Source organism: Mytilus galloprovincialis, chromosome 6 (assembly GCF_965363235.1).
Source record: "Mytilus galloprovincialis chromosome 6, xbMytGall1.hap1.1, whole genome shotgun sequence".
Taxonomy (NCBI): domain Eukaryota; kingdom Metazoa; phylum Mollusca; class Bivalvia; order Mytilida; family Mytilidae; genus Mytilus; species Mytilus galloprovincialis.
The window spans coordinates 10,036,098-10,057,758 of NC_134843.1; the positions used below are offsets into that span (position 1 = coordinate 10,036,098).

General features: G+C 30.6%; 1 protein-coding gene across 1 annotated transcript in view; it reads right to left on the reverse strand.

The window, feature by feature from the left end:
- The window catches only part of LOC143078893 (roundabout homolog 1-like), a 118,437-nt gene extending 98,034 nt beyond the window's left edge, over nt 1-20,403 (reverse strand). Inside the window, exon 1 of the mRNA XM_076253923.1 lies at nt 20,350-20,403. The gene's annotated coding sequence lies outside the window, so the exon portion shown is untranslated. The remainder of the gene's footprint in view (nt 1-20,349) is intronic.
- Nucleotides 20,404-21,661: the final 1,258 nt, after the last annotated feature.

The following is a 21,661-nucleotide window of genomic DNA, read 5'->3' on the forward strand; positions in this document are numbered from 1 at the left end:
GTTGCAATTGAAGATACAAAGGACAAGGTACAATAAGGGTCAATTTTGGCCCCCTCTTGAAAGACATTGAATTTTATTATTTCAATAGACTAGGTATAGAAGCTTAAAAAAAATGGCATTTTTTGGCGATTCTCATTTTTTGGTTGCCTAGCAACAGATTTGAAACCTGTCAATAATATGCTATTTTAAACCTTATCTAAAAAATCGTAATGTCCATATGAATCAAAATGTATAATTGTAAAATACATATATGGAAATCTAAAGCAGTAACGTTTTGTTTATCTTTATTAATTGAACGAGTATTTATCAACACTTAACCACCAGTATGTCCCTTAGCAACAGTAATGTATATTAAGCAACAGTAGACTTTGGTATATGTTCATGGCTTATGTAAACAATATGTTAACCAAAGCTATGTTTTAATGCTTGGTACTTTTAGGACAATTGTACAAATCTTACAATTTGTTTGGCTTGTTTTTTTTTCGCTGAGAAACTACCTAGCAACCGTAATAACTGCATAGCAAAAACCTTTTTCATTTATGATTTACGTTGATGTTGTATTTCTCTAATAGTGTATTGTCGTCTAAGTAAATGAGCTTTTATAGATTAATCTCTGTCCGACTATGGATGAAAAAAGCTTGGTGTTCACTTTCAACAAACAACCCCCCCTCCTCCTTCTCCCCAAAAAATAGCAAATAAATAAATAAATAAACATGACAACCCTCATATTTTAGTCCGATTATGGACCCCTGTCTCAAAAAGAAATATGCTCTTTTTTCTCAATTTTCAGCTCTAAAATTACCAGTTGTATATCATTGTATGAAGACATCGTTGCAAGATTTTGTTGGTGTCGTAGTGTGATATTTTGTTTCCAAATCTATTGAATTTTGTTCACAATTTATGCAATTATAACTTATTCCTTCTCAGAATGCAGAATTTTGCACATAATTTTCCAAAATTTTTCTTTAGAACCTAGTCCCCAAACCCACTTCAAAGTTGCAAACGGCTGGTACTGTGTGCCATCGGTATAAATAAACTAATATATTTTCCCACAATCAAACATTTCACGAGCTTTATTCTCAATTGCATGGGCCCTGGGCTCCTTCCCCTAAATACTAGGAAAATCACTGCTGTCAAACTCATCAATTGAAAAAAAAAACTGACAACGACATGGCTGAAAAGGAGAAAGACAAACAGACAAGCAATAGTACACATGACACAACATATACAACTAAAGAATAAGCAACACGAACCCCACAAAAAACTAGGGTAAGCAGATACATAACTTTTATTCTATGATTGTTCATAACGATACATAACATCATTTTTGGACTCCGATTTCTATATGTTGTTAGATTCAACAAATCGAAGAACCCCACTAATTCATTTTTTTTTATGAAATCAAAGAAAGTCTGATTTCAGACCTCAATGTAAAATAATTTGAAAACATGGCCTAAAATCTAAAATATATATAAACGGTACATACAGATCAAGTATCCCATGTATTCACTTTTTTGTTGAAGAATTAAATTTGAACCCTGTTTTGCACCAATTTGAAAACCAGTTCCAAAATCAAATATCTTAATACACATACAGATTCAGCTCATCAAAAGAACCGCAAGAATTTTATTTTGGTAAAACCAAAAAAAAATTATTTTGGACCCTATAGACCTCATTGTAGACCGATATGAAGGGGGCCCAAAAATAGACAAATATATATATTCACGGATATATTTGACATACATGTTAATGTTTGATGAAATTAAACGAAGTTTAATTTTGGACCTTTAAACCTCACGTTTAGACCAATTTAAACACTGGGCCTTGAATCCAAAAACATAAAACACAGTTAGATGCAGCATTTAGAAAAAAACCCGGAATTCAATCCCATTGAAATTGGTCAAGAAATAAACAACAAACACCAAACAACAACATATGATAATATAATACGGACGCAAAAATGTTCCCTTAAAAAGTGATTTGATCTTTGAATACAAAGATCATTAAGTCTTTAATGGTATACAACAAAATAACTATACCATTTACTGAGAACAGACACAGGACAGTCCATGTATTGCATTATGTTGCGCCCATGGTTTATATTTTCAGGATGCCAATTTCATATTTGTAAAAAGACAGGGTTAGATGTAAAGTTATAAATTGAAAAAGAGTTTGCGAGTAATACATATATATTATAGCAAACGTTACATATCATAATGATCAGAGTAGCCATGATTTTTTTATACCTTTTTATCATGTCATGATTATTATTCATTTCAATTTTTGAAATACAAAAATCATTTTGAAAGGACATCTGTCTGCTATCAATTGACAAAAGTTATACCCTTAAAAATGCATGTGCCTTTGAAACTACATGATGTATATAGATAGATTCTTCCTTAAATATAATTTTTCCAAAAAGCTTCTACATATTTTTTTTGTTAAAACTAAACCACCCAGAAACAGCGGAAATCAGCGGCATATATAGAAACACTGTAAGTGAGACTAGAACCGTGAATAATGTCCCTAAACATCCCATTGAAAAATACTATAAAAGAATGTTTATTGACAACCAACTAGATTGATAGCTATTATAATCAAAGCAAATACTCCAGCCATTCTATCTCGTTGAAATATTTTTAATTATTATTAGAAGAAAAACGTTTAAGACAAAAATATACACCTTGTGAGATTCGAACGTAAATCGCGGCATTCACAAGCCGACGCGATACCACTACGCTACGTTGCCACAATGTCTCTGATTTGGTAAATGTATGTATTTATTGGCATACTGTAAAGTCATGATAGAAATGAAAAAAGATATCTGGGACTAGGGCTAACTACCTCCCCGGGACTAGCTATCAATTTGTTTCCTTTATATGAGACGATGTGTACTCGAAACAAAAAAGATTCACGTTAATATTAAACAGAATTAACTTGTTCTTTTCGGCGGTGGTCTTTTGCAAAGTCGTATGCGATTACAGACTCGACCCTAGTCCAAATAATTATGACATCTTAAAAGGCTATTATATTTTTTTTTCTTTGACGCCTTACTTCGACGTAAGGCGTCAAAGAAAAAAAATATAATAGCCTTTCAAGACGTCATAATTATTTGGACTAACTCGACCCAAGGTATCTTGTCCCGACTTTACACATTATTCCAAAGAACCCCAAAAAGGAAGAAAAAAAAATATTCAAACTTTTTTCGATTTATTTAATGAGGGGGACACTTGCAAAACGCCTGTTTATCGTGTGTGCCGAGTGCATATGTTTTCACTATGTAAGGTGTTGATCATGTTTAAATCGATAAAACACACTCCACCTTGATATAAAGATAAAAAAAAATACAATTTGAAACTGAATGATGGCAAAATCCTACAACTGAAAACCTTGAGCACATATCGAAGTATTCTTGGTTTAGTTGAGGGTGTCTTGCCGTAACAGCCGAATGCGGATATTTTCAGCTCTTTCTCCGATTTCGATCCGATACTACTATTTTGACACAAATTGTTGTTTTTTTACAAGATTTTTTTAATTTTTGAGCATCTCCGCCAATGTGAGCCAATAATTTCTTTTCATATTCGGAAAATCCGGTTTGTATGCCATCTTTATCACTAATTATTTCTGTGGCTCACGTTGGCGGAGGCCTTTAAAAATGAAGGATTGCAGTCCACAAATGGACATTTTTCTATCTTTTGACGTTATCAACACAATTTAGCCAACCCAAAATCAGGTTTCTGCCATACAAGAAGACAAATTGGGCATGTAGTATTGAAGAACAAATATATTAAGATATTTTATGATGCTCAGTTCATTTATAAGATGAAAATGATTTTTTGACAAAATAGGGGGCCAAATACGGCCCTTAATGTACCTTGTCCTTTCCCTATGTCCACAGTATAAATATAGTTCAAGGTCGTAGCTAAATGTCAGGAGCACAAAATAAAATATTATAATTTCAGAAAATGAATAATTCAAAACTGTTTACCTTGTAAATGGGCAATTCACCAGGACATAACATTAAATATTAATTGAAGTTGAGATTAAAATGCTGCAATTAAGGGAATATAACTATAAAACTTACATTAAAATGTCAATTCTATATAATACTTGAATAAAGGTCATTGTCAGATGAATATTGTCATACCAGTTATAGTTATTTTCAATGTAAAAGTAATGTGTATCAATTTACCATCTAATGTGTATGCTGACCAAATATAAGCAACAAACAACTTAATGCTCAGGGTGTAATTATTATTGTGAATCAAATCAATTTTTGTTTACTTTTACCATTTTTATGGTTTTTACATTAGACTATCTCTTTTATAGCTTTAAAATAAATATTTCATGCGAGTTTTTTGTTTTGTTATCATTTTTGTATACAAGGCATTGAACAATTATTTATTATTTAATCAAAGGAGACAGTGAAATAACACAGTTAAATATCAATATCTCAAACTTAAAAAAATTTTCACATTCAATTCCTTCCTTACATCTCATCCCAAATTGTACGGTCTTTTATTACACTCTCAACTTGCTTTGACTCATACCACATTCCAAACTTGTCTTGACTTATATATCTCATTCCAAACTCAGATATCACAATCTCAAATTGTGCTGACATATCTCACTCCAAACTTGTTCCAGCTTATATTGCAACCCAAACTTCAGCCCCAACTTACACGACACTACCAACTCAATGTCCTGACTCATATCTTATTCCAAACTAATCCTTACTAACATGTCCAGACTACTATATCGTTCACAACTTCAGTCCTGACTGAATTGACACTACCAATTATCCTGACTTTTATCTAACTACCAAACTTGTATAGACTTATATGACACTATAAAAATTTCCTGAAATATGTGATTATGTCACACTTCAAACTAATGTCCTGACTTATATCACATTTGATAATTCACCTGACCTTATATCACACTTAACTTGTGCCGACTTATCACTTTCCCAACTTGTACTGACATATATATCTCATTCCCAACTTGTTCTGACTTATATATGTCATTCCTAACTTGTCTTGACTTATATATCTCATTCCTAACTTGTTCTGACTCATATCTCATTCCTAACATCCTGACTCATATCTCATTCCTAACTTGTCCTGACTTATATCTCATTCCCATCTTGTCCTATCTTGTATCTCATTATCTGGTTATCCTGACTTATATCTCATTCCCAACTTGTCCTGACTTATATCTCAATCACAACTTGTCCTCAGATTATATCTCCTTCCCATCTTGTCCTATCTTGTATCTCATTATCTGGTTATCCTGACTTATATCTCATTCCTTACTTGTCCTGACTTATATCTCAATCACAACTTGTCCTCAGATTATATCTCCTTCCCAACTTGTCCTGACTTATATCTCATTCCCAACTTGTCCTGACTTATTTCTCATTCCTAATTACTTGTCCTGACTTCTAGCACACTCAAGCTTGTATGGATTTCTATCACCATATTCCTACCTTTTCCTGAAATATATCAAACTCTAAACTCAAGTCCTGACTTATTTTACACTCTTCACTTGTTCAGACTCAAACCTCTGAAATGTGCCTGATGTCTGTATACAGTACAGTGAAATATCTTCTTTATATTTTATTATATTTTACAAAAAACATGAGATAATTAGCATCAATGAAACAATCATTTAAATAATCTCATATATTTTGATTTAGGGGTTTTATGGTTTGTACCTGATTCGACTAAGTACTCAAGAAGTACAGCCAAATCAAAAACAGCTCCATCCACTGGAATTATTATTCAATATTGAATGCAAACATTGCTGAAACAGCTGTATACAAGTTACAAGAGCTTATTAGTGGAAAAGTTTTTAAGTTTTACCAAAATAAGTTAAAAAATTAAATTTTCAAATGAATTCTTTGTAAATTATATCTTACAAATGTCCTCTCATTTATAATCAGCAAGGAATAAAGCAGTTTTTTTTTTATGTCAACCTTTATGTTGCGACTATAAATCCTTCTAATTTTGCAGTCTTAATGTTGGGGGTTGTGAGAATATTAGATTTTTTTAGAATTTTAAAAAGTAGCCTTGGTTTGACTTAATAACATAGAAGGGAGTAGATCACAATAATCTCGCCATAAATCTACCACCCTCTTCTCTGATCACCATCATCGGTGGTCGAAACAATCTAATCTCAGATCAAAATCACTAGAACTCTTTTGTCAATGTAGTAACAAAGTTAAAAACATAGCTTTAAATTGTCACAGGGTTTTGGTCAGCCATTGACAGACTGTTGATAAAGTCTCATTTTTGTACTTATTAAAATCCAATGAAAATTCAATGGCCATAAAAAAACATAGGAAGCTTTTTGTATTTAACTGGTTTTATTCACTCGACTGGACATTTATACCCCTGTCCCCTTTGCTTTATCTCAAGATGACACTTGTTTTCACATGAGTTATGGCTTTTCTACACTTTTAATACAAATTATATTTATTCCTTTTATGCATGATACCCTGCTACAAAACGGTAATTTGTCAGTTTTATATTTCTATTTTATAAACTGTCAAAAGAAGTTTTTCAGGCCAATTTTTAAAATGATGGCTATTTCTATTGGTATGTACGATGTTTAATCAACCCTACCAATTATAATAGCCTTGCTGGAAATAATTGCACCAGGAATAAATTTTCAAAGCTTTGAAATTGGATAATTTATTCAGGGATTAAAAGAATTTTAATATAACGGGACACTTACAACATTTCAGACAAAGAGTTTTTGACGATTTTTATTATTTGATGTAAAGAAGGAAAAGGAAGCATGTTTTGTAGATAAGATCGTATTTAGGACATCAAAAAGTCACAATAAGAAACTCCTAACTATTTCATATTTCTGTCCCCTGGACCAGATATTGTCTGTCTGAAATTTAAATATGGCTACTTAATACTTTTTCTTTGAAGAAGACTCAATTACTCTGTAAAATAATAAGTGTCAAATATTATATATTAAAATAATAGAGACACAAACCATTTGAGGTTTATACAACGTGTAAATACATATTTGAACAACTTAATTCATTTGATTTTATATACTTTTTTAGCTTAAATTTTGCTTTGTAACCGTGAGTGAAGTTTCAGTGCAGATAAAAACTACCTTCGCTATAGACTTACACACCTTAAAACATTTATACTGAAAAACAATCACTTGAGAAAAATACATAAATCACTGAAAATATTCTGTTGACAGTTCTAACACAATATCAAGGGTATATTAACATCGTCTTTTATGACCTTATAAAAGTTTAATCCACATAAAAATACACAGACAACCCAAATAATTAAGTTGTTTGATATGAAATATAAATATTAAATTTATTAAGTTGGCGTTGTCACACGAGATTGCATGATGAGTGCATTTTAGTCATCCTAAGTAAATTTGATATGTCTGGGACCAAGTTAATATAGTTTCAAACACATTATTTATCTCTCTCCGTCCATTATTCATACCTTAATCCATTATATCAATAAATTTATCATTTTCATATACTTTTAAAATCTGTTGAGTCTGGAGTGAATATTTTTTTTATGATATTATACAAAATTCAATATTTCAAAAGATGTAGAAACTTTAGACGGTTTCTGGATGTTTTTTATTTTACATTTCAAAACATGGTAACTGCCTTATTGCATGTCCTTTTTCATTATTATTAAAGGTTTGGGTTAAATCATATTCTTATATCTTTTTCTTTATAAAAGAATTTTTGCTTTGAACAATAAGTTGACTTATCTATGAAAAATATATGAAATCTGTTTTTTGCTTTTAATTTTCCTCTGTCTCATTAAAAGACTACTGATTCTGTAACTTAAGTAAGTAAGAAGTATTATTGTTATTCATTATCTACAACATAAATAATATTTGTTAATTAAAAATTTAATGCATTTTTTTTTTATTTTACATCATACAACAGTTAATTGCAAATACGCAATGGAAAAATAAGTAATTTTTGTACATGTTGCAGTTAATTAAAAATTCTTCCAGATACATTTTTGGCAATATTTCAGGAATCTAAAAGTGTACAGAGACCAAATATATATCAACTAAGCTTATAACTACTTTTTGTTACGTAAGTAGATTTCACCCACCTCAGAAACAACTGAGTTATATGTCAGACAATTAAGTGTTGGAGCTTAAAAGGAAGACATCATTTTATTCAGTAAAAGGAATACATTACATAGGTCAGACAAAATGGTCAACCATGTATGTTAATGCCTAAGTATGCAGACTTAAATCTCTTGTAACAGAGACACAGATGGACAATACTTTACAATAACAGCCTAAGAGAAAGGATTAGAAATGGAAACATCCTTTACACCCTTTCTATGACTTTAATCAACCTTGATACACCTTTTTAAAAGGATCATATTGAGATTATAAACCTACATTTATGATTTGTATTATTTTTCATGGTTGTCCAGTGTTGCAATTTGTTATCACCATATCTTGAAAAACTGCACAAGTTATCAGAATGTGCTCTTCTCATTCCAAAAAAAATAGGACAAATTTCTAAAATTCAATTAGGGAACAAAATGATGAAATTCTGTGGATATCTCAAAGTGTGAACAACAAATGATAAGAACAATTTTTTTTATAGGGACTGATAAAACAGTTGACAAAATGATATCTGCTGTGACTCTGTAAGGTGTAATTTTTTTTTGTTTAATGAAAAATATGAAAAATCTTCAATGCCTTTTTCTTTTTTTTTTTTTGAGAAATGTTGCATTTATCTGACCACTAACACATTGAAAGTATTGAGCTTGAAAATACATTCTCTAGTTCAAACAATGTTTTTCTAAAGGCAAGATGTTTTTCTGTCAAGAAGGATTCATTGGAATAATAATATTTGTTTTTAATTTAATTTTCAATCAACACCTTAATACAGTAATTGATTACTACAAATAACATTATTATCATTATTACTTCGTTATAATTTTTCAAAGCTTTTGAACTTTTTGCACAAGGTATTATACTTTCTTCAAGAAACGTTTGAAAATCTCAAGTACAGCCTCTAGTAATTAAAATAGAAAGTAAGTAACAAATTGAAAGAGCTTATACTGGCATTGTACTTTTATAAAGTATAGATATATAGTACAGGTATCCCTACAAGTACCTTAGTACCTATTTCACACCTGGTTTGATAATTAAATTATCTACTAACAATACTTGTTTATTTTCCAATCCCAAAATGACATAATTTTACTTACGCTTGACCTAGAATAAGTATCTGTTAATAATTAATTAATGATGGTCAATTATTTACACTCTATTGTGAAGTAAGTGTTCTAGTTTTTATTGTAACCACAAATAGCAATGAATAGTGGTGTTGGATTTCAATCCTGAAATGGATTTCCTTTATTGGAAATTAATTGCAAGTAATTAAACAGGTATAAACACATCAACTTTCCTTTCCTCTTTATTAGTGGTGGTCTGTCCTGTCCAGCTCAATGGTCAGGAAAACCACACATTTCCTTCTGTCTAAAGTTATGATAAATGAGATGTAATGACAGCTTTTAAGATATCCACATGTTTTTTCTGGTCTTTTACTATTGGGAGGGATTTTTTGTTAAACCATTTTAGCAGATGCTGACTCAGTGTATTTAAGGTTTGCAGGCATTCAATTTAATCAAAGAATGTATTTTACTAGTAACCGTATTTCAAATTATTTATCTAGCTGCTGGCTTTAAATGCACACACAAAAAGAATATTTTTGAGATTCTGAAAAAACTCTTTGAAGACACTTATCTTCTAGCTATTTGGTTAAATATAAGTTTTAAGTAATTTTAATATAATAAATCCATTCCTAAAAACCTACCTCAAAATATCTACCTTAAGTATTCATTCAAAAATAACCATTGGTAAATTCAGTATGAGACTCTTGCTTTTAAAGGAATAACTAATTCATACATCATTTTTATATTTTTTATTCCATTTTTCGTTTAGAAGGTCACTTCATTTACGATGGTTTTAATCACATACTACAAAAACTCATACTTTAAAATATTCCAAGAATAAACACAAAATTATTTATTATTAATATAGTCATGGTCAAGAACTCAACAATAGCACACTCAAATTATGGTAATGACCAAACACATTTTAGTCACAAAACAAAACCATAAAATATTTAAATGACCAATAAATTGAAAATGAAGATCACAATCAAAATATATTGAAAAAGTAAACAAAAGGTGAATAATGTTATCAACACAATGTTGACCAAAGTGCAATTTTTAAAACCAATCATAAGCGATCTTTATCTTTTTTATAAACAATAAATCAAATTTGAACTTGGGTACCCTTTGACAAATATAAAAGTGACCTCAGGAGAAGAAAAGACATTTTTGTGGAATGGGGAATGAATCAGCTTGAAAAAGAATGCAAAAATATTCTTTAAACATTATAAAATGACCTAATGTGTGTGGCTATAGTGTGAAAAAAACCATTAGACAGTGGAGGTATGAGTGGTTTTTATTATAAAAATGTGTATAAAAAAATTCCTTCCATGCAATAAATAAGTGTCAATTCTTTGCAACTAGTAGTGAGGTATTTTTTGGCCTAGTACATCATTCTTAGGTGCCCCTAAAATATTCTATACATCCAGGATGAACACAAAGGTCATTGTCTGCTTAGAAATATCCATATGACTGAATGATGAGGTATTGAAATTTGTTTGAGACAAAGCAATGTTGGCAGAATCTTGATGGCATTTAAAACAGACTTATAATTGACCAAATATAGGGCTATGGGTTTTTTATTATTTTATACAGTATTATATGGCAGTAAAATTGGTCACTGAGTTATGTAGCACCTCACACGTCAAAATGAAAAACAAGGCTTCATTGCACAAAAACATGACCAAAATCATGGTAGCATGATTACTATAAATTTCTCTCATTGTTGCAGGCTGAACAATGTCTTTTAGCTGTTTACAGCTTACAATACAGTATGGGTTATTCTCATTGTAAAAAGGCTGTACAGTTAGTGTCCTTTAGTTGGTAATTATTGTATTGGTACAGCTTACTAACCAGAATTATTAAATAATTAGATGCCTTGTAATAATTAATACCTACCGAAACAACAGTCAGTAGAAAAGGCTCTGATACAGTTCCTTAAACAGCGGTGTTTGTAAATGCAGTGTTAACCAACCTAAACAACAAAATCCAGGCATGAATTAACTTCTAATAGTAAATCCATATACAAGTGACTTGGTACCTTTAAAAGTCAGCAGCATCGGGGAAATAACATATTGAGGTTAGCGGGAGAAGTTAGTTAATGACAAGACTATTGCTTTACAGAACCTATAAATTGTTATAAATCTGTTGAAACATTAGATTCTTGTCACATAATAACTATGTATGTTTGTAAATGTTTTACATCTGGTTAACAAATGCTTCTAATCCAGCTTGAGGATTTTTTATTCTGATTTATTAGACAAGCCATCTAACTATCAGTTTCCCCACAAATTTTCTGCTTTTTACTTTTCTCTGTGGGGATTCAGATGATCATTGATTACGGAGGTTACAAATCTAACACTGATAAATAGTCAAGGATTTGAAACCAAACAAGATGTCCATTAATCTACTTTTTATTACGGACAAACAGCAACATATGCAGCCATAAAAAAAACTCATTTCTTAATTTTTTCTGCAAAATGGGTTAACTCCCTTGTTCAGAAAAAATATATAATAGAAAGGTACAAATTTTAAGGAAATAAAACCATCATAATTGTATATTTATGTTATAAACACAGATGGTGCATGTAAGGAAAAGTTTAAATTATTGGAAATGTTTAGTAGTAATAAATTAAGTAAGGGGTCAAGGTCATCATTTCATGAATAATCAAAGGATAATCAACGTATTTTCCAGCACCATAGATTTTTTATAAATCATATTCTATAAACTTTTGTAAAGGTGAACAAAATATTCTTGAAAGCCGACCCTGCCAGGGCTATATTGCCAGTCAAGGTCGTTAAAAACTTCCATCATCAAAATATTCTTACATTTCTTCCAACAATCTGACCTGAAAGGTTAGTTATAACAAAGGGTGTTTAAAATATACTCATTTCAAAGCAGATGCAAGATATCTGTTAAAATTAAAAGTATGCATTTTTTTTTCCAATATTGAGTTTCTTTTTAAATCATAAAATACTAACAGATTATTTCTTAAACGTGACTTTATCATGAACTAAATGATGCTGTCAGATAAAAACGTTTCAAACATTTTTTTTCGCTTTTTTTACTGACAAAAGTTAATAAAGTTGACTAAGAGTACATCAAGTCGAGAATAGACAAAAACAATAAAGATTGTACACTAGATGCCTGGGTAGTTAGATGTACCGATACCAATATACATCACATGTCAAGCCTATCTCCTATGTAACACATACATGTATACATAACTCTATTGTCAAACATATATGTACATGTACTTACATTTAGGGAAATAATAGTTATCTTTTCTGACTTAGAAACCTTCATCTGAACATACTGCTCCCTATGAAGTCAGATCCTGCCTCTAACATATTTATTAACTATAAACAAATTTTTGACAAAAAATATGTATTTTGTCATGTTTATCTCATAAACAATCATCTTTTATTTATTTATTCATTTTGTGGGAGGTCTAACTTAATGTTCAACCAAACAGAAAAAAATACTAATTTACTAAAAATATAACACTTATGTTTTAAGTTTTACAGAAAAGGCTTGAAACAAAACATACATGATAAACTACATGACTGTAAGGTTATGATCTGCTATGCGACAGCCTCTCAGGGCACATAGCTGGTCCAATTAACTGTAAATATGTGTCACAACTGTCACTGTTTTACAAGCTACTAAACACTATACATTAAATTATAATCAGTTATTATTTTCGTTGACATTTTTTCAAATTATGATAAACTTGGTTATTTTTTTGTCAAGTTATATCCTGCACTTTTGCTATATCTGAAGCTAGTGACTAAATAAACTCATCATAGATACCAGGACTAAATTTAGAATATACGCCAGACGTAAAAGACTTCTAACCCTTTTTATTTATAGACATATATTATAGGGCCCAATCTTAAACTAGACACAAATATCAATAAAATGAAGGAAATAATTTAATAGTTGGATTCCTAGACAAAAGAACAAACAGCTGGAGGAAACATAACAAACATTAGTGTAACACACTAATAAAAACTAAAATAAGATGTCTAGGCAACAATTTTCTTAAATCAAAATAACTTTTTGGTTTAATTTCTAACTTTTCACTCACTTCCTATATAAAGTAAGAGGAAAATTCAAATATATAGAAATGAAGCATTGAATTAACATAACGAACATCAAGTCCACATGTTCAAAGGTGTTACTTTTTATTTAGATCCAGTATTTTGACAAAAGGGGTCCAGAACCCCTGTGCACCCTCCTCCTTAAAACCACCTCAGTTCTTCTTTTATTCCACAAATATCTTTCAAAAATGTATAAGAAGAGGGTCAGTGATCAAAAAGATAAGTTCATTTACACTTTCCGTAACGTCAGTGTGTGTTCTGAAATAAAACAATTCTAATGAAGACTGTGTAGACAGATGTAGCCAACCTGGCCACAAACGAGTTAAAAAGTGCTAATTAACATTTTAAGTAATAACGAATCCAATAATTCTGTAACAGTTTGATAGACAGATCCCTCGTTAAAGGATCTTCACATTTCATTAACAAACTACTGCGAACTTCATGTTCTTTTAAACCAATATGTGTCAAAAGATTGAATTTCTCAAAAACTCCATCTTATGCTTACGTTTTCTTGTTTGATTGATTGAGTTTTAATTGGTTATTTATCAAAAAACAAATACATCACAATGAAGTAAGAGGAATATTAACAGCTGTCTGGGTGGAAAAAAAGTAAACAAGAGAAAATTGTGATCCCTGACACCTTGGTAAATTGTTACAAAAGAAACAAATGTTAAATGTCATGATTATTTCAAATTCTAATTCTAAACTGGTTCCTATTGAGTGCCACCCTGTCAAACATTAGCTGATTTCTATCTTTCAAGAGTTATCTCCCCATATGTTTGGATAGATATTTTTAAAAGAATTTCAGTTGTGTAAGCAAATCAAAGACACAGTTGCATATTTACCCCCTGCCCTAAGATCACTGCCAAGAACATTTTAAGAAGTATCAAATTGTTAGACTTTCTCAAATAATCTATTAAGTCAAATATACAAAATGAATCAAAGGAATTTTTACTTTCTTGTTCGCCAAATATTCATCTTCTTATATAAATACAGTGTATTAAATTTATGCAAACAAATCAATAGAATTTCAATAAAATTGCTACAGGCTACTCTTTTCAAAAGTTAACTATTTTAACCGTCCTTTACTCTGATACAAATCTATCAAGTGCATATATATATACAACTCTTCTAAAGTAAAGAACTTTCATCCAAATCAATATACATAGAGATAAAAATGTTAAGGACACTGAACTAATTACGAAGTCAAGAATTCTGGTGGGGAAAACATCCTATTAGTAATACCTGCTCAACTAACTTATTTCTAACAACAAAAATATTACCCCCTTAATTATAGTCAGCATACTGCCTACAAAACTTATTTCTAACAACAAAAATATTACCCCCTTAATTATAGTCAGCATAATCTGCATACAAAACTTATTTCTAACAACAAAAATATTACCCCCTTAATTATAGTCAGCATAATCTGCATACAAAACTTATTTCTAACAACAAAAATATTACCCCCTTAATTATAGTCAGCATACTGCCTACAAAACTTATTTCTAACAACAAAAATATTACCCCCTTAATTATAGTCAGCATAATCTGCATACAAAACTTATTTCTAACAACAAAAATATTACCCCCTTAATTATAGTCAGCATAATCTGCATACAAAACTTATTTCTAACAACAAAAATATTACCCCCTTAATTATTGTCAGCATAATCTGCATACAGATCTTTGGCTTGATCTAACATTATACCAAGATAAAAAGATAGAAAAAATGACTTTAATCCTGTTTTTTCCATGTATTGGTATGCTTATACAGTTGTCTTGTTTTGCTGCTTGAAAATTCTATTACCAATGTACCAGAAATTCATCTGTGAAAAAAAGTGCTTTTATCTGATTTTTTGAACATGCTTTGTATTCTGTATGCACTTGTTCTGGAATCTTTGACAAGTGAATTACATCGCCATTGTCACTGGAACATACAATAACAATGTTAAGGTATAACTCGATAAAAGATCAAACTTAACAGTTGACAAAACAAGAGAAAACAAACACATGGATACCAATAATTGATCACGACTCTATAAAGTGTTAAGCATCATTATACAAAATTATATCACTGGCCTGGCTGATTTTCCATTTCTACGACAAAATTCCATTACTGACTGACCTGCTAGTAGCACTAGATTATCAACGATGTGTAAGTAAAACAATTGATGGCCACACCAGATTTCTGATGGCCAATTCAGATAGGCTCATTATTTCCTAAATTTGATGATGAATTTGTAAATGACTATCTGTCTGTAGAAAAAAACAAGGTTTAAATCCTAATGCGTCAAATTTGTTCCCCTCCAATACATGGAATAATTGCATAAATGTTTTTTTTTCCTCAGGATTTTGTGTTAATGTTGGTTCAGTATTATTAATCATTGTTATAAGAAGGTTGTGAAGAGAATACTTCTCGTTTATTGTTCTCAACACTCATGTTGATAAAATTATATTTTTTCTGTCATGAGAAATACTTAAAACAAATTGTGCTTAATAAAAAGGTATTAAGGATTGTACTTTGCAGAACAAATCCTACTTAACATATAGTACTACAGGTTGTACTCTATCTATTACCAACAGTACTTGCCATTAATATTACCTGTCAAAGTCAAGTGACTATATTGCTTCACACAGTAAAAGAAGTCATATAAATACCAGGAAACGTTCAAGTTAATAATTCCATAGATTTCACATATAACTATGTTAAAGAGCCTGGTACAGGGGTCAAGTCTGTTACCAGATTTATCATTAAGGTTACTGAGATCTTAACATAACCTCTGTAAAAACAATTAAAACACAAAACAACCAAAAACTTAGGAATATGAAAGAAAACAACAAAATAGATTAAATTAGGAAAAAAGGATAATCTTACATTATTTGAGTTGTACAAATGTTCATTCATGGTTTCTGATCCAAGTTTTTAGACCTTGACCTTTTGACCCCGACCAATTTGCCTTTTCCCTTTCCATATATTTTTTCATCTGTTACTGTATATAATTTATTCAACTCAAACATGGGAGGCTCAAGTTCTCCAGTTAGCATCCACAAACCATTCATTTCAGCAAACAGAAAAATGGACAGGACGGACTGACAAAGTGAGTACTATGTGCTTCCAAAAGGATTTTCACATGCAAAATTGTAATGATGTAATCATGATGGAATCAGCAATATAAGAAACTGAATGATGCAACAGTTAATTAATACTAGGAGTATTTAATAGTATTTAATCAAGTAAAATGTTGGATTCAGTTTCATCATGCAAGCTTTCATAAGTCTGATTGCTGCACATCTGAAGAGGTGTTAAGTAATACCTAACATTAATTAACTCTTTTCATATATCTACCAGACAAAATAAATCTTACAGCATTTTTCATTTTTCCTTATAATTATATCCTTATATTCCCTGAAATTGATCTTATAAAAAAATGACCATAATGTAAGGAATATATATCAGGACATAAATTTCAATGAATTATGTTGAATTTTTTCACTTCATCTTCTATAAATTATAAGTTACACCCTAGGTGGTCCAATTAAATTAGTAGATTTAATAAATTGGCGTAATGTATACCTTAATATTATCCCAGCAGCAAGCCCCCTTTACATCATTAAAACATTTTTTCACTTTTTTGTCGGCACAGATGTACAACTTCAATAGAATTTCATCCTCAACTTAATTTGTTTATGTTTCCTAAATGTTGCAAGTAGACTGGGGTTATGACACCCGATTGTCACATAATCCCATGCGAGATTGCAGTGCATGCATCAGTTAAAAAGGTTTATGTCGATTAAAGTGTTGGTTGTGCAACAAACATGCATTAATACTTGTAAAAGTATTAAACACTATGTACAAATGTTTGTAAAGTGCACATTACCTTCCAGAGCTTACAAAAACTTAAGATAAATGTATTTTACCATTTTACAAAGTGGTACAAGCTTTTCTATCTGTTGACTCAATTATTGTTGAAGTACAAGACTTGCTTCAAAAGTACCATAGTGACAAAGGTTAAATATACCTCTTGTCACAAAGAAAATTGTGTGACCCGTTAGTTGTTAAGTTATATTTTAACATATTATGGAAATTATTAGTATCTCTAGGATTTATCTATTCAAATCTATAAACAAAACTATTCACATTTTGCCAATGCCCTGTACCAAATACTATGTTAAAATGTCTTTTAACATTTTAAGATCTTTTAATAATGCCTCACATTCAGTCTTTGAGTTCATGCAAAGAAAACTCTTTTCTAACATATGATGTAATTTGTAATAGACAAGTGCTGTATTAGTTCATTTCATAAAATAATGCTATACCACTTAAATAATTTACTATTAGACCATTCTGAACAAATACAATATACTGAGAGAACTCAATTATTTGTTTTTCAGTCTCATTCAATTTTTTACTGAAGTTTGCATATACTTTTCTGAATGTGATTAGACAAAAAATAGATATTATATTATAAACATTCTATTATTTCTATACTTTTCAATTGAAACAAGTATGTATTTGTACTCTTTAAACTAATGTGTTTTGCTGAAACCGTTTTGCTGATGGAAGTGAAATTAAATTTTTGGTTTAAAGTGATACAGGTTTGAATTCATTGCAGTGTTAATTCTCATTTTAAATCTTTCAGCTAGATGGTTGATGCAAGTTTATAAGCAAAGTGTGAAAATAAATCATAATTGCTGTCATCCAGAAATTCCTAGGTCACATGTAGAAAATGACACAATTTTGTATGCAATTTCAAATCATTATTGATGTCTTATCACACTGGGTACCTTGGTCTGAAATCAGCAGAGGGATCAAAATGGTGGACCAGTAAAATCTGAATCAATTGCAAAGAGCATAATCCTCAATGGGAATCTGATCCACATTTTACTTCCCACCATTTGTATTTTTTATCAACTATACCTAGGGTTTGGAACAAAAGGGGTTTGAGATCCCTATCTGGATTTCAGATCCCAATAACTGGTGTGCATATTGAAACTTACAGCTCAAATAGAGCAAATAAAACAATTTTGCAATGTCTAATATAAACAATGTATTTATATGTTGTTGATTACAGCAGCTGGAAATTTGATACATGTCCCTTGTGACTTTACCAATGTAATACATTTAGAGATCCAGACATTACAAAATAGCTGTCCATTTCAATCATATTATCACAATTTAAATCTTATTATCAACAACAATTTTTCAGCAATGGATAATGACTGATGTGGCAACATCTGAATTATCAAGTCTTAGATAAATATTGAAAATACAAGTGGGTAAATTTGTTTACCATAGATAGGATTTGTCAGGACTTTTCATCTCATTAGTCTGTTTTACAATCTGATAAAGACATGTCGGGACAGTAACAGATTGACAAATAAAAAGAAAATTTTCAAAAAACAATTCTCAAATAGAGTCAATTAACAAGTTGGCCATATTTAAATAACAATTAAACTGTCTATTGCAAGAAACTGCTCACTTGATCATTGTCTATTAAAGACAAAAGGTTACAGAAAGCCTGTGTCCATATCAAAGTTAAGTTTATTGCCATAGAACAATCCAAAATAATGTTAGTCTTATAATAATGCATGTAGCCAAAATCAGAAGTAAGTCAACTGTACAGGGTTTTGCTTACTGCAGCATGAATTATAAGTAGTCCTAAATTATTCATGAAGGTCCACAAAATTTCAAAAACCCTACTCATACTTGGAATCTTTGGCTGAGGGAACACTAAGGTAGCCGTCTTATGGTACTGACCTTATCACAAACCAGTCAACCTAGTGGTCCAATGATACTGACCAGAGCAGCAGACAATTTGGGTCAATTTCAAGGTATTCACAGGACAACTTATTTAGTTCATAATTTTAAAAGCTTCAAAAAGTATGCAACAATTGATACTTCTTTAAAAGAGTTATAATTCAGATATGAAAACTTAACTATAAAGATAAGCTATATTGCAAATCAGTTCTGATGTGTAAAAAAGGGTATGCCAATTGCATCCAGTAAAAAAAAATAGTCTGAAAAAATTATGAAGAGCAGAAGTATGAATTATACACTGAACTTTTAACATTGAAAAACATAAGTGCTGACACAGCAGTTTACATATACATCCATTCACAATCATTAATATGATCACAGACAAAGTGCTGAAAAACTGGCAGAGGAAGGACCTTAGGATTTTAAAATTCTCTACAGTCATCTAGTTAGAATATTGGTAAATCTAAACTCCTTGAATGAAATTTTATCAAATGAGATCAAAGTTTGGAGCCAACAACAGCATTCCAGAGATTACAGTATACATCATAAGAGTGTATTGCCAAAGATTACACTGTCTGATAGGGGCTATTGTAGAGAGACTCCATCTGATAAATAGCCTACCTTTGTCTCAAAAAAATATGTGTCAACATTTATATCTTCAGCAATTATCATCAATTTATTTCTGGAGAATAACAGTCATCATATTTTTCAGTAGCATATTTTTCAGTTAACTCTTAAAAGAAATGCAAAGTCAAGGTCTTCTGGAGAAAAATACTTTGTAAACAAGAATGTGTTCATAGCAACCAGCAACCGTATGCCCCACTTGTTTTATCATTTTCTTTGTTCATTTGACCATGAAATTGAGGTCAAAACTCTAATTTGGCATTAAAATTAGAAAGATCATATCACAGTGAACAATTGTGTACTAAGTTTCAAGTTGATCGGACTTCAACTTCATTAAAAACTACCTTGACCAAAAAATTTAACCTGAAGCAGGACAGACGGACGGAATATCTTCAGGATGAACATTCACAGTTTAGTCCAAAACTGTCTTGTGGGTTGGTAAGCTGGGAACAAATTCTGTGTAAAATTTTCTATACATGGAACAAATATCAATAAAGAAAATAAAGAACCATATCTAAGTGTTCTGACTTTAATTGGGATGGACAGCTTGTGAGTTGTAGTTGAGAAGACCAGAAAAATAACATCTTACATTCAAGGCTCAGACAATTACATGTATAAACCGATTTCTTAGCTACTGTTATATCTACTTACAACATCAACTTCTAGGTTAACCAGGCAGTAATCCACTTGTCCTTTTAATGCAATCACCTATGAATAAAAAGAGATTTGTGAAATTTAGTCAGACAGTAATCAAACAACATTATAAAATCAAATAAGTTGTTTCACATAACTTCAAATATCATAAATCATGTGTTAAATAAGATATATATATCATGTATATAAACTCCTGTAGTTTTGCTATAACCAAAGCACAGGTCTTTTAGTTTTGTACCTACAAGAATTATTCAGCAGACTTGGCTTACAAGGCAGAACAGAAGGTTATTTGCGCTAATGTGTGTTTATATATATAAAACTACAAAAAAGTTGAAAAAAGCAGAAATTTTTAGATCTGAATGAGAGAAAAAAAAACATTTGTCATCACAGGTGCTCTAAAAGGGCAAGATGTTACTTTCCTTTCAAAGATAATGTGATCCAATTTAGTAAAATTTATATATAAAAATGTATGTCACATCTTAAAGCTGATCCTGCTGATATCCTGTTTCATGAAGGTGTAGGTGACAAAATATTTCAAAAGTGACAAGATTCTATTCTTGATTCAAGATTTTATTGTTTCCACACTTGTTTAGCGATGAAGACTTCAGAAAACAAATTGTGTCATTGTATTGCAGTCTCAATGACATATAACCGTCTCCTTTCATTCATATCTAAATCAACGGTGTTATGTCAAATATTAAATTCAGACATAAAAAACCTACAAGTCTATTTACCCTAGTCTAATCAAAACTTAATCTTACTCTTCAAGATAGAGAGAAAAAAGTCAAGACAGAAATTCTAAACATTTAACACTTCTGTTAGATTGCACAAGACACTGATAAAAATTTCTTCAGAAGATACCAAAAAATCTTATCAGAACCAAAATAAACAGAATTTCTGTGGAAATTGTCATGGGGAAATGTTGGCTAATTATCTGAATATATCTGTTATTATTTTAATGATATGAATTCTTCAGTTAGTTTATATAATGGAATCCAATCAGAGGTATTAATCACAACTACAAAGAAACAGCAGATATTCACAAATAAACACAAAAATATGCAGAAATTTGAAATCATGTTGTATCAGAGATATATAAACAGGAAAAACATGTAGATTGTGTATCACAAAGGTAAAGGTGTTTGTTTGTATAAGAGGGGGGGATGTTACAAATCATCTCCAGCTAATATCAATTATCTCCTATCAATAGATCAGATACAATCTAGGTAGGAGTCAAACCCTCAGCAGAGATTGCAGTGCAGTACTGCTAGGTAGGAGTTGAACTCTCAGCAGAGATTGCAGTGCAGTA